General features: G+C 32.4%; 1 protein-coding gene across 2 annotated transcripts in view; it reads right to left on the reverse strand.

The window, feature by feature from the left end:
• LOC132937883 (C3 and PZP-like alpha-2-macroglobulin domain-containing protein 8) overlaps window positions 1-12,699 on the reverse strand; it is a 157,929-nt gene extending 145,230 nt beyond the window's left edge. For both annotated transcript variants that reach the window (XM_061004470.1, XM_061004469.1), the window contains exon 1: window positions 12,603-12,699. The gene's annotated coding sequence lies outside the window, so the exon portion shown is untranslated. The remainder of the gene's footprint in view (window positions 1-12,602) is intronic.
• Window positions 12,700-13,045: the final 346 nt, after the last annotated feature.

Genomic DNA, 13,045 nt, shown 5'->3' on the forward strand with positions numbered 1-13,045 from the left:
GGAAATACTTTCACATACATCATATATACACCACATTGGCATATTATATATACGTATATTATAATAGTGTGTGTTATACCGTATGTCTTGTCGTCGTCAGATCCATTTTATTGGAAAACCTCCGCCGGGAAAGTGTTTTTTCTTTTGTTTTTTGAGCTACGGTTGTACTCCTAAAAAGTTTACCGTTGCGCCGCTCCGTATTGGATTCATCACGTATAAATCTAAATACATTTTATACATTTTTTCGGAGAGATAATAAAACTTCCGTATATTTTTTTCAAATGAGAACCCTCATTATTTACTGAAAATTATTGAGCAGATCATTTTAAGGTATCTGTAAATTTAAGGGCATTGAAATCAAAATTCTAACAAGTAATTTTTGAGTTATTACTTATTTAACTCGAGTTTGGAAAATATGAGTACTATCATGGTAGTTTGAAAATTTTAGTAATTTATTATTATCCATCAATATTTATAATTTATAAAAATCATCAAAACCAAGTAAGTATAGTAAATAATAGATCCAAAATAACATATATTTTTTATTTTTGCAAAACCATTTTTATGATCTATTATATTTTAAGTTCTTAACGTACATTCTTACCGTATAACAACCGTACAGATTGTTTATCCCAATTAAAAATGTAGAAAAGAAGGTAAGTGGAGTCGAGTAGTATAGAAGTATTATAGATATATAGCCAGAAGTATAATATTAATGGAATAATCAGCTCATCAAAACTGTTATAGTTCTAATAGCTAATTAACTCTACGTTGACGTAGAGTTATGACAGTATATTATGAGTTATGACGTAATAATAATACAATACTATAATGTTATAGCCATGGTTCGACCATAGACTTCATAGTGCACACACACATATATATATATCATTAATATTTTATATAGGACATCAGTAATGTACAGTATTGCAATAAAAGTGTCACGGCGTCTATAAAACAAACGTACACCTCGGGTTAGTCACATACACACACGTGATGCCGTCGTTTTACAGTAAACGCAGTATACGACGTTTTCGATTGCGTTTATTAAGGAAAATATAAAATTTTTCCATTCAGTTTTTACGATGCAACGCTCTATAATAATAATAATAATAATAGATATATATATTATTACATCACGAGCGTATTACAGTATTGTATTACACGATGGATTGTGATGCGGAGACGACGGGGTCGAATTTGTCGTTTATTGCCGGCGGCACAAAATGTTCAAACGCTTATAATATTATTACCGCGAACGATATACACGCGGTGACAACTGCCGAATCGAACACTAAGAATATTAATATATTATATTATCAGTCATATCGATTTCGAATGCAATGCGAAAATGTATGCTGCGTGTCGAACGACCGATGTTCTGTGCGCGTGCGAAGTATATATTGTGAGCTCTTTTTGTTTGCTCCGGACTGTAAATATTAATTTTCACATCAAATATTATACCGATCACTGAATCACAACGGACGGTCCAGTGCAAACATCCGGACGGCGTGGCGCGGAATGGAGCAACTTTACTACGGAAATATTATTATCGGAACTCGCGCAGTGTAGTCGCGTGTGTCATGTCGCGCGCGATCACGCGCTCGCGTGTGTGGGAACACTGCTGTAAGACCGATCGTCGTCGCTGATCGATGTGTACAATTTTTTTTTTATTTTTCCATCGGTCGTCTACGCGGAACGGACGAAATGTGTTGGCCAAAATAAATCAGGAAACGCTTCGTCAACAGAAACGGGCCGGACAGTGCTGTATATGATATAATATATATATATATGTATGTAATACCTATACGTATATTTCAACTGTGTATACGAAATGAACGAATTTTCTCACACGCGGAAGAGAAAAAAAAAAAAAAAAAAACGTCACCGAAGAGCCATAAGCAAGCACTCGAGGGATTTCGGTTGGGTTCTTTTTTCCACCCGTGACGGAAAAAACCCACAAGCACGCAGCGTGCGCACGTATACAGGGTGGGTCGCCGCGTGCTCTCGTAGGGTCAACTCGCGGGGAAATGCTGCAAAACGCGGTATGCCGCTCTGTATATAATATGTATATATATTGTATGTCTGCTCGCGTTGTTTTCGGACGGTTCGATGGAAAACGTTTTTATTTACGTTTTATTTTTATTTTCCGCGTTCAATCGATATACCGCCCCGGAAACAATATAATAATAATAATAATATACAATATCATACGTATCATATACAGTTGAAAAAATGCGTTTCGACTGCATTGAACTCGACTTTGAATATTATCCGATTCCGCGATGGTATCTGTACCTACATAATAATACTCATCTATCTGACCCCCAATGCGATATTTTATTGTTACACATTGTTTTATTTCAACGACCTCGCCGTTGCGTTTACACCGAAATATCACATCGCATATCGGCCGTGCAAAACATAATAATATAGTCAGTCATTAGGTCAAAGTTTAGGGATAGGACTTAAATTTTTATTTTTTTAGGAAAGTTTAAATTTAAATAAGAAAACGAGATCAAACTATACTCAATTCATTTTTCAAATATTTTTCTTCCCTTAACCGTAACATTATACCCTTATAACTACAATATTATACATTATACAATAATATAATTTATTATAATATATAATTGTATAATATATATTTAATGCTATTACATATAGGTAGGTAATATAAATAACCGCTCGTTAGGTGCGTATTACGTAACAGTAATCAAACATAATGTTTATAGAACCACAAAAAATCAAAAATATGATTAACATTTCATTGAATATCTTTTATGAAAAAAATATTTTATTTTTAAAATGTAACGGATTGCGGGCTAAAGATAATACAGCTTTTTAATTTTAAAACATACCAAAATATAAGCTAATTTCCAATTAATAACAAACTGTTCCAATTATCATATTATTACAAGCTATGAAATAATAATACTCGTCAAACTTTAACAAGGTTAAATAATTATTTTAGGTTGCCAAGCTCCCGTATGAACCCTCCTGATAATCCTGTGGTGCGACACCGATAATACGACGAGATAAGTAAGTACATTAATACATTATATTATAATGATTTATACTTGGACGGCTGAAACTAATTGTACATGGGATTCCGCATACCTGCTCCGAACATAAATTTGCGAACGGCAATTAAAAACAGAATGTTAAAAAATGTTTTTTTTTCTCGATTTTATTCACGAACAGAAGGGGTGCTATATAGTATGAGTTCGTGCATAATTCACTGAGTTTGGAAACTCGATAAATTTCGAACAAGAACGAACACTAATAATTATTGTTAGTCGTCAAACAATAATTAATGATAATTGTTATCCCTCGTTACAATAATTATTATAAGGCAAACGGATTAAAATTTTTTTTAGAAATAATTTAAATAGTGTAGTCTTACTGGACAGAATCAAATAGATGTATTATATAATTATAATAATTATAGCTTGTTAATTATATCTTAATAGCTTGTTTGTCGTATAACAAATCGTCTGTGGTATATATCGTATATATAATATAATATAATATACTATGTTGTAGGTATACATCATTAATTTATCCTTTTTTACATCATGTATACTTAACTTACAACGGTTCGACATAACTATACATAGACATAATATACGATACTATATTATTTGTCTCAGGCATCTTGTGAATAATTTATTGAGAGTATACATATTTTTCTCGATCGTATATTATGGTAAGCAAATTTCTTTTCATAACGATGGTTTTTATATTTTTAATTTTATAGTTAGATAGGAACAAACTGAATTAATATAAAGTATACGCAACGTAACACACACTCGACACAGACGTTGTTTTAAATAAAACGTTTACCATCATTAATGGACGAATACCCACCCAGGCATCTGTCGATAATCGTTTATTTTTCCGTATGCAAATTACGCAATGATTTATAATTAATATCGAATAAATAACGCTGCGCCGTTCAGTCTTCTCGTCGGGGCGGTCGTCAAATGTTTGCTTTATAAAATATTTATAATAGTTTCGTTTGTAATTTGTCAATCAGAAAATATAACATTCGACCACCATATTCACAGGCGCCCGCATAATATACGAGAGCTGCAATTTATTATAAACATGACGCGTAATAGGAAACATGGAGTAAAAAAATGTGGGATAAACGATGACTATATCTATATTCTGTGACTATATTGTGTGGCCAAGTGTTGTAGCTAAAATATACCTGCGTAGGGATATTCACAATAATATATTATTATTTTCCAGACACGAAACTCGCCTTCTAGATATTCCCGGACACCGCCAGCCGTCGCTTTATAACCCACTCGCATTATATTTCTATATTTTAACCGTTTACGCCGTCCCAACGGCTTTTCCGTTTAAAGTGTTATATTTTACGAAAGCGGCGTAGGTATATAGTTATTAAAACATCTTCTTCGACTGTTTCGTCGAACTGTTGATGTCGGTGCATATAAAATGACACCGTGCCGTGTATAATGTGTCGAGCTGAGCGATTCGTAAATAAAAATATGAAAATATTTTTATTCCGCGAATAAAGGGTTTATAATATGAAAAATGGAAAAAAAAAAACAATAATGGTAATAATGAAGCGTACTACGACACGTATTGTCTTCGCGTCATTGTTTTCGTCCTTTGCACTACATAACACCGTATTTTATTTTTCTGAAAACTCGATGTTTGTATAATATAACACTTATATATTACTCAAACCGAGCATAGTACATACACACTCACTCCTCGGTGTAATTTCCGAAGTAAGGCCGTCGTTTAATGCACCGACCGGCCGGCCAATCGACCGAGAGAGAGAAAATATAGGTAGAGCCTTACCGACTGCAGAAAAATGACTGTGCTGCACACTGTTTGGGACATTTTTTATACGCTCGACGTCATAATAATAATAATAATAAACGTACACCGCACACTGCACTGCACTGCAGCAGTAAGTCGATGATTATAATAATATTATTATTATTATTATTATACACTTTTCGTGTACCTATATACGCGATATTCACACGCGTCATGTTGTCCATTGATTTTCCGCCGAGACGCGTCGCGATACGAATCAAACGGTGTTTTTTTTTTTTTATATATCCACGCCGATAATCGTACGCATTTCTCCACTCGACCGACGAGTCCCCTCGACCGTCGCAATATTTCATAATAATACACATTCATGATTTATTATGGACAATATGAAATGCACGGGGCTTCGTCGTCATCGCTGTTCGTATATTATAATTATCTCATCCTAGTATAGGTATATTATGATATACGCCGTGTTGATTAAACGACCACATGCTGCTTATTCCGCCCCTTCTTCCCATTGTATCATTTAAACAATATGCACGCGTCTGGTAAATTTCTGAATTTGAAAGTATCAAATAATATACTCAATGACCATATTTTGTTTTCAAAAAGGAATGTCCTATGCGACGATTTCAATTAATTGTTATTCAAATTAGACTAAAGCCTTCCTTCCTTCGCCGTTCATTTTTGATAACAATTTGACTTGATTCGAAACACTTATAAAATTAAGACAATATTATGCAATGCTAAATGGCTTTAGATATATTATACAAAATACAAAATAGATGTAATATTAAGACTGGTGCTTATTATACTATGACAGTTAAACAAAATATTAAATATTAATAATGGTAAAGTACTACAACTTTCAAACCACCAACCACCCATAAATCTTCTTTACCTATAACCTATAATGGGCTATTTCCCACTGTCCTTAGTTTAATAACTCATAAACTCTTATTTGATTTTTATGTGTAGTAAGAAAGGAGGTTCATATTTGAAAAATCGAAGCTTATAATATCACATCTGAATAGCATTTTTAAATACCATAAATAATAAATATGTTATTTAAATATATTGTTTCAACTTTTTACTCGACTTTTTATCAATATGTTTTTTCCCATTATTATTTACTTAATAAAGCTCAATACTTTATAATTATTTAAACGTGATAAGATTCAGATATCGAATTAATATCTAAAATATTTATAAATGTTGATGATTGTGTAAAAATGTCATGTAATAAATAAAATCGAATAGCTTAAATATATACGTTAATCCTTATTCCTTATTATTGAATTAAGAAGACCCTCATTATAAAATCTTCTGACAAGATAATTTTTATTTCAATAAGAATATTAAATTTACTATAGTAAAGTAATTCATGTTGTAAATGTAGTAATGACTTCATTAGTACAACAATTATTGTGGTTTGTTTATGTAATAATAACGTTATCATTTAAACAATGAAACTGTTGTTTGTTATTATGAAAACGACGATAAGAATATTGTCACTATTACAAGAGTATTATATTTTACTTAGAAAATAGAGTATATCAATATAACAAGGTTTCTATTAATAATACAAGATGGTCATTTACAATAATTATTATCACAACTATTAAACATCTGTTGGTTGTTGGTTTGGCAAATATCTTGTCGGCTGAATAGCAACGAGGTTATTGTCTAACTAACAAAGTTTTTATAAATATAAATCCTTTATAATATCATTGTGCAATGTAATCATTCGAATATATCATGGTATTTATAATGATTGATAAGTAACTATACTATGAATTAAAAACCAAAAATAAGCATCAAAATTAGGTTCATTCGTTTATGATAATATGGAAACGAGCATCCAAGGTTAATCATCCTGTAGTATACAGTCTACTGTGGAGGAACGCCGTTACTGCAGTGTACGGAGGGGTAGGGAGTTGAGTTATTATTATTATTATCATCATTATAACAATATACGTGTGTATTTACGTGGAAAAATAAACCTCTGCGCCCGCCGCGAGTTGCCGTAGTTTTAACCATCGGTATGTATTGCATTATATATAACGTATATGATAATATATAACCGTATGTACTTTTAGGCTCCACCGGGAACAACCCAAAAATTAGAACAACGAACACAAAAGGCATGTGCGCGGTATAGTATAGTATTATAATCATAATAATAATATATACAATACAGGTGTATAATAGTACGGAAACTACGTGCGTGTGTGCCCCGTGCACACGAGACGCGCGGTCCGAAACGCTACTGCTTCTGCCGTGTAGGTGTACGCCTCGAGGTGAGTTATTGTTCTGTTGATTTATTATCGAAAAACCTGTCGGGAGGCTTTTCGTATAATATGCGAAAACTGAAACCGCCACGGTTGTTCGAGACGAGAAAAGAGGAGATTTACGATAATAAAAAAAAAAAAAATCAAAAGCGAAATAAAATAATACGAACAAACGATGCCTGTGTCTGAGGGAAGAGAAGGGAAACGAGGTGTTGAATCTCGGGATCCGGTCCTATCAAACCGTTTTCCGACGAAACGCAAGAGAGAAACGGAGTCGAGCGGCAAAAAAAATTACGAGAATAATACAGCTCTTTATAATACACCTCATCTCGCGTCGAGTGTGTCGGACACGACAAACACTATACGAACGATAAGACGGCGACGGCGGCCGTATCCACCCTTATCGCCACCCCTGCAACATTCCACTCAGAACTTACTGTCGCGTTTTCGACACGGTCAACCCTCTGCGGCACACATCCGTGGTCCGACACAATAGTAACACTCGATACTTTATTTTACGGTAGCACACCGTAAGCACTGGGCACATTGTATGAGTATGGCGTGTTTATGAAGTCAATAAAAATATCATCATAATTTTCGTGGTGCATAGTCGCTGTGCAAGGCAGGACGACACGAATATAAATAATAATAATAATTTAACAACATCAATGACAATACGCGTAGTACCCATGATTATGACTGTGATGACGATCGAAAATAAATATGGATTATCGTCATAATATTCAGTTATTCAGATAATAATTTGTTATGACGGTATACAGTATCAGAGAACTCTAATTAACTGTTTGACGTTCATTATTTACCGTTGTTCAGAGTAGATGGTATAAATTAAGATCGTATACCTCTTTGTACTTTTTTAAAGAAAAAATCAACAATAATCTTTAACAGTTTTTATAATACAATATATTGATCCTTCCGTGTCCTCTAAAAAGGTTGTTTTTTTTTTTTTAATGCAACTTCTATCTTTAGTAATTAGATTTTAAACTCAATAATATTTAATATTTAATATTGCAACATTATTTTTTCCCAACGGAATTTACGAATTAATTATAATAATTCTTTTAAGTACCTAATTAATTTTTTTTCTATTCTTAAGTTAATATTGATTCGTTAAGTTTTCATTAAGATAAAAAAGCTGCACGGATAAAAAATGAACCAATAATTCGTTTCGTTTATAATAAATGATCAGTCACTTGCCACCATTGTGAACCGGTCAGTATAATATTGACGAGTGTCTAGTTATTTATAATTGTGTTTAGTTTATGAGGGATTGTTTATAACAAAGCATATTAAAAACATTAATATTATTTTGGTTTGTCCACCCAACAACAGCTCTTATTATTAGCTGTCGTTACAATAATAATATAATGATATTTATGTTTGAGATGCAAACCTACTTAACCTTTTATATAATATTAAAAAAATATATTCCCGGTAACTAGGGTCCGGAGACGTTGGGATGACTTTTACCTGCCGTTATTTCAGATAAAAAATTAAAACAAAAATAAACTCATTCAATAATGTTCATGAAACAAGTAGTATGTATGCAAAACAAACCCACGACGAATGTGTAGCGAAATAGCCTATCCGAATCGCCGTGTTAAACAAAAAGAAGAAAATGTCACGTTGAAGGTAACGGTTATAAGTCGGTTGTCACGAAGTTAAGCAGTTTTTACTATTAAATAAAAAATACGAAGGTATGTGGATATTTTATTTAAACAGCAGGTAAGATTTACATTAACTAAGTACAATTTGTTTTCAATATAGTAGACAATATACTGAAAATCGTTTTAAAACCGTCGGAACCAAAGAAACGATCTTGAATATTTTATCAAATATTCGATATGATATAATATACAACTACTGATGAGATATTTTCCGGTATACATATATATATATATTATATATTATGTCGAAAGGGTATTATTAAGGGTATATCTTTAATTTAATTCTGTTAGCTGTTCACAGTACTTAGCACGGTTTATCCCGATGTGCAGAGGAGGACTCGGGTTGGGTGCGGCAAAAAATCTGTAATGTTAAATATCTGTACGTCGTAAAAAAAATACTAAAAACACGAAAAATACGAAAAAAAACGAACTCAAACGATAACATTGAAAACTAATAAACTGTAAACATTCCGAACGAGATTACTAAGAGTCAAAAAGATGCGATACGAGTGTGGCTCGGCGCGCAGACAACAGTGGATGTGTGGGTGGGTGGGTGTGATAAAGTGTGATAGTTTAAGACGGTGTAGTGACACTGCTGCTACTGCAGGGGGCCGAGGTATACGTACACGAGATGACGAGTGGTAAACATGACGTGACAAGGCAATTTGCAGCGAAGAAATTGATATACAAGCCTCTATTTATTTTTTTTTCGGCTCCCGAAAACCACGTCTGCATTATATATTGTGGTCAAAACGACTTGTTTTCATTATAACGCGTAGTTACACAATCTATATTAAAATATATAGGTCTGCGGTGCACGTCCGTAGAGTAATCGAACGGTGAATTTTGTATTCCTCTTTTACTGCGCAAACTAACCTATAGGTGATGTGATTATTTACTACAAGAATTATACGCGAGGGATCCCTCTCTCTTTCTCTGTTTTTCTTTATTATTTTGTCTTGTACTATATTATTGAGTTTGACCATAATCCATAACTATAAGTACATGGGCGCCAAAGTTATTTAGCACTATGAACGGCTGAGCGTGCATCATAATCCCTGCATTATAATAGTAATAGTTTATTAGTTTAAGATTATTATTTAATATTATTATAACTTATAGTTATTCTTTTACTCAGTTATCTCGAATAATTCGTTTTTATATAATTCAGTTTACGTTAGACAATATTTAAAAAAATATAATCTATAGAAATGATTATTCTAACTGAACCTATTTACTCGCTATTCAAAAAAAAGTACTAACGTTTTTTGGAAAATTAAAGTTACGTGCACGTCTAAAATGTTATAGCCAGGTCAACTTCCCGTAAATAAGCCTCTATTGCGACCACGTCTGAACTAATTCTAAAACAATTAATGACGGCCATTGTAGTCGTAACATGGCCTATTGAAAGAATTGTAATTATTATTTTTGCACGTGATTCGCTCCAAGCCTTACACACCATTGACATCATAATATACTCATGATACGAACCTGTACTATACATATATAAATACTCAAAATATTATTCAGTATGATAATTTCAACTCGTGTTTACCTAACAAGTTGTATACTTGAACTGTTATTGAAAACAAAGTACCTGCCACGTATAAACACAAAATGTTTGTGCTGTTCAAAATATTTAATTTGGTATTCCTATAAATATTATTTGAACGCCATTATAATTACGTTAAGACCGAAGTTAAACGCATTAACAATACTAAATTGATTTTAATCAATTTTAGACGGTTTAATACAATTCGTTATTCCAATAGAATTTTTTTCATTATTATAACATAAATATATTTTTGGATTGAGTGCCTGGGTACAGCTATTTTTGTGTATCATCAAATGAAACAAATAAAATATAAATTTACCTAATTCACATCAGGTTTATATACAATAATTAATGGGGTTACCTAATTAGTACATATTTATGATTCATATATTTTCTTAGAAGTGGAAGATATCAAGTAACGTGCTACGTTTATGTCACACGATCACCACTTTTTTTTATTGATCCCTAAACGTGCCTTCTTTAATTATTTATTTGGTGCACATTTACGTGTATAACTTCATAGAAAAAAAAATATTTGTGAAATTCTTACTTAGATGTAAGATATCTAATTTCAATGACTGCAGAAATATCAAATTCTATTTGATAATAATCCATATTTATTTTCAATGCACTTTTACTTGGAAATATTTAACTTTAAGATAGAAATATAATTCAGTTAGACATTGTAAAAAATATAAATAAGCATCGTAATATATTATAAAATTTCATATTATCGATTTTAAAGAATTCAATCCGACAGAAGAATAATCTGTATAAATAAAACAATAAAAGAAAAAGAAATTCTAAAGATCCCTTATAATATATTTTAATCTTTACTTTGTCAAATGTATGTTTGTTAAACCAAGTGACATATTATAATATAAAATCAAACGATGTTACATAATATATGTAATAGGTACTTATACCTACTCCAACTATTAACATATACACTTGGCTTGAATAATTGAATAATATTTCAATATTTTACTTATAAATTTATTCTGCTGTACAAATTTATGTATCAAAAAGAGACTATACATTTTGTAAATGGAAATTATATTATTAGAAACAAATAAGTATCTTATAATTTATTCAATTAAAATATACCATATTATATTATACACTTTTCAAATGTTAAACACAACTGCGAATTGATAACGATATACCTAATATAGTTTCTTTGCAACTGATCAACGAGATACAATTAGTTATCACTTATCAATTAATGTGTCTTGAGTTAATGAGCAAATCGTATAAAATGTATACTATTTAATAGTAAATTTGGTATTATGCACGTGTTTGAATACAACGTTAACGTTACTGTAGATAAGAGTCTTTAACAAACGTCAAAATGCCGATTTCCACGCAATTATAATGATTATTATGTTATCTGTAAAACACTTTCGATTTATATAGTCACTAGTCACTGCTCAATATTATTAGTAATCGTCCGCTTTGTGCATACTACCTATGTACTTAGATACCCATAGGCCATAGTGATCATCAGTCTTTCGTGAAGTCACCAAACGTTATCATTATACGATAAATACTTATTATAACATAATAATTAACGCCTAACAATATAAATATAATATTATGATATTGCGTGGTACTACACTACTCATCCATTGAACGGATTATCCTCATTATTTCAAAAATAATCAACATTTTTGAAAATATTTTTTTGAACATTATTTCTATCGTTATAATTTTTATAATATTATCTGCTTTTTCAATGAGAACATGACTTATTAATTACTTATTCCAAAGCAGTACTTTGGAGTACATACACATTTATAAGGAGAAATTTAAGTATTTTGGATGAATAGTTTATGAGTTATAAGTATTTAAAATTTAGATGAGTGGAGTGGTACAGGGGTACCCCGCAAAATGTTGGTCTACTACTGTATTTGTTTATACTTTGAACGCATATAGCTAACAAACCGCTAGTCAATAATTTGATTTGCACAGATCTAAATACTCCAAATACTATTATGCTTCTTAATATTTAATAAAAAATGACGTATGTTCTCTTTCGAAAAAGTATATAACAATATAAACAACTATTCCCGCAGTAGCTAGTTGATAACAATTTATTATAGTAACATTATAATTATATTTTTACTATATTTATTAATATCGTCGAGACAACTTTTGCGTATGCTGCGCACCCATAATAATTCATCATAATATTATCTTGTGAGTTATTTGCGTGATAATTATTAATAATAATATTATCGTACTCACGGTATCGCAAAGTCGTATCAACGGAGATGAGTTTGCAGCTGGACGCGCGCCGGTGTACCAAAAGTCATTCCGTCACAGACTCCGAGAGCGGTGTGTGATTTTGGTGGCGGGCTGCATCGCGTTTTACCACCCCACACGGATGGGTGGCGGTGCGGTGGTGGTGGAGCGGTGGCGGCGCTGGAGGTGGAGGACGCGATCGCCGCCGCCGCCGTCGTCGTCGTCGTTGGCGTCGTCGTCGGTGGTGGCGGCGATCGCACGCAGACGCAACCCTTTTGCTCTCCACCACTCACTGCCAGCCGCGCGCCATCCCCCCCTTAACCCCGCCACGCCACCCGTTGGCACCGTGTACCGTTTCCCCGTTATCGTCATACTTGTATACAAAATATATTATTATTATTATTTTCTGCCACCATACGTCCCCTCCGCAATATAATTATATTAAA

The sequence above is a fragment of the Metopolophium dirhodum genome, chromosome 2, assembly GCF_019925205.1.
Source record: "Metopolophium dirhodum isolate CAU chromosome 2, ASM1992520v1, whole genome shotgun sequence".
NCBI lineage: Eukaryota > Metazoa > Arthropoda > Insecta > Hemiptera > Aphididae > Metopolophium > Metopolophium dirhodum.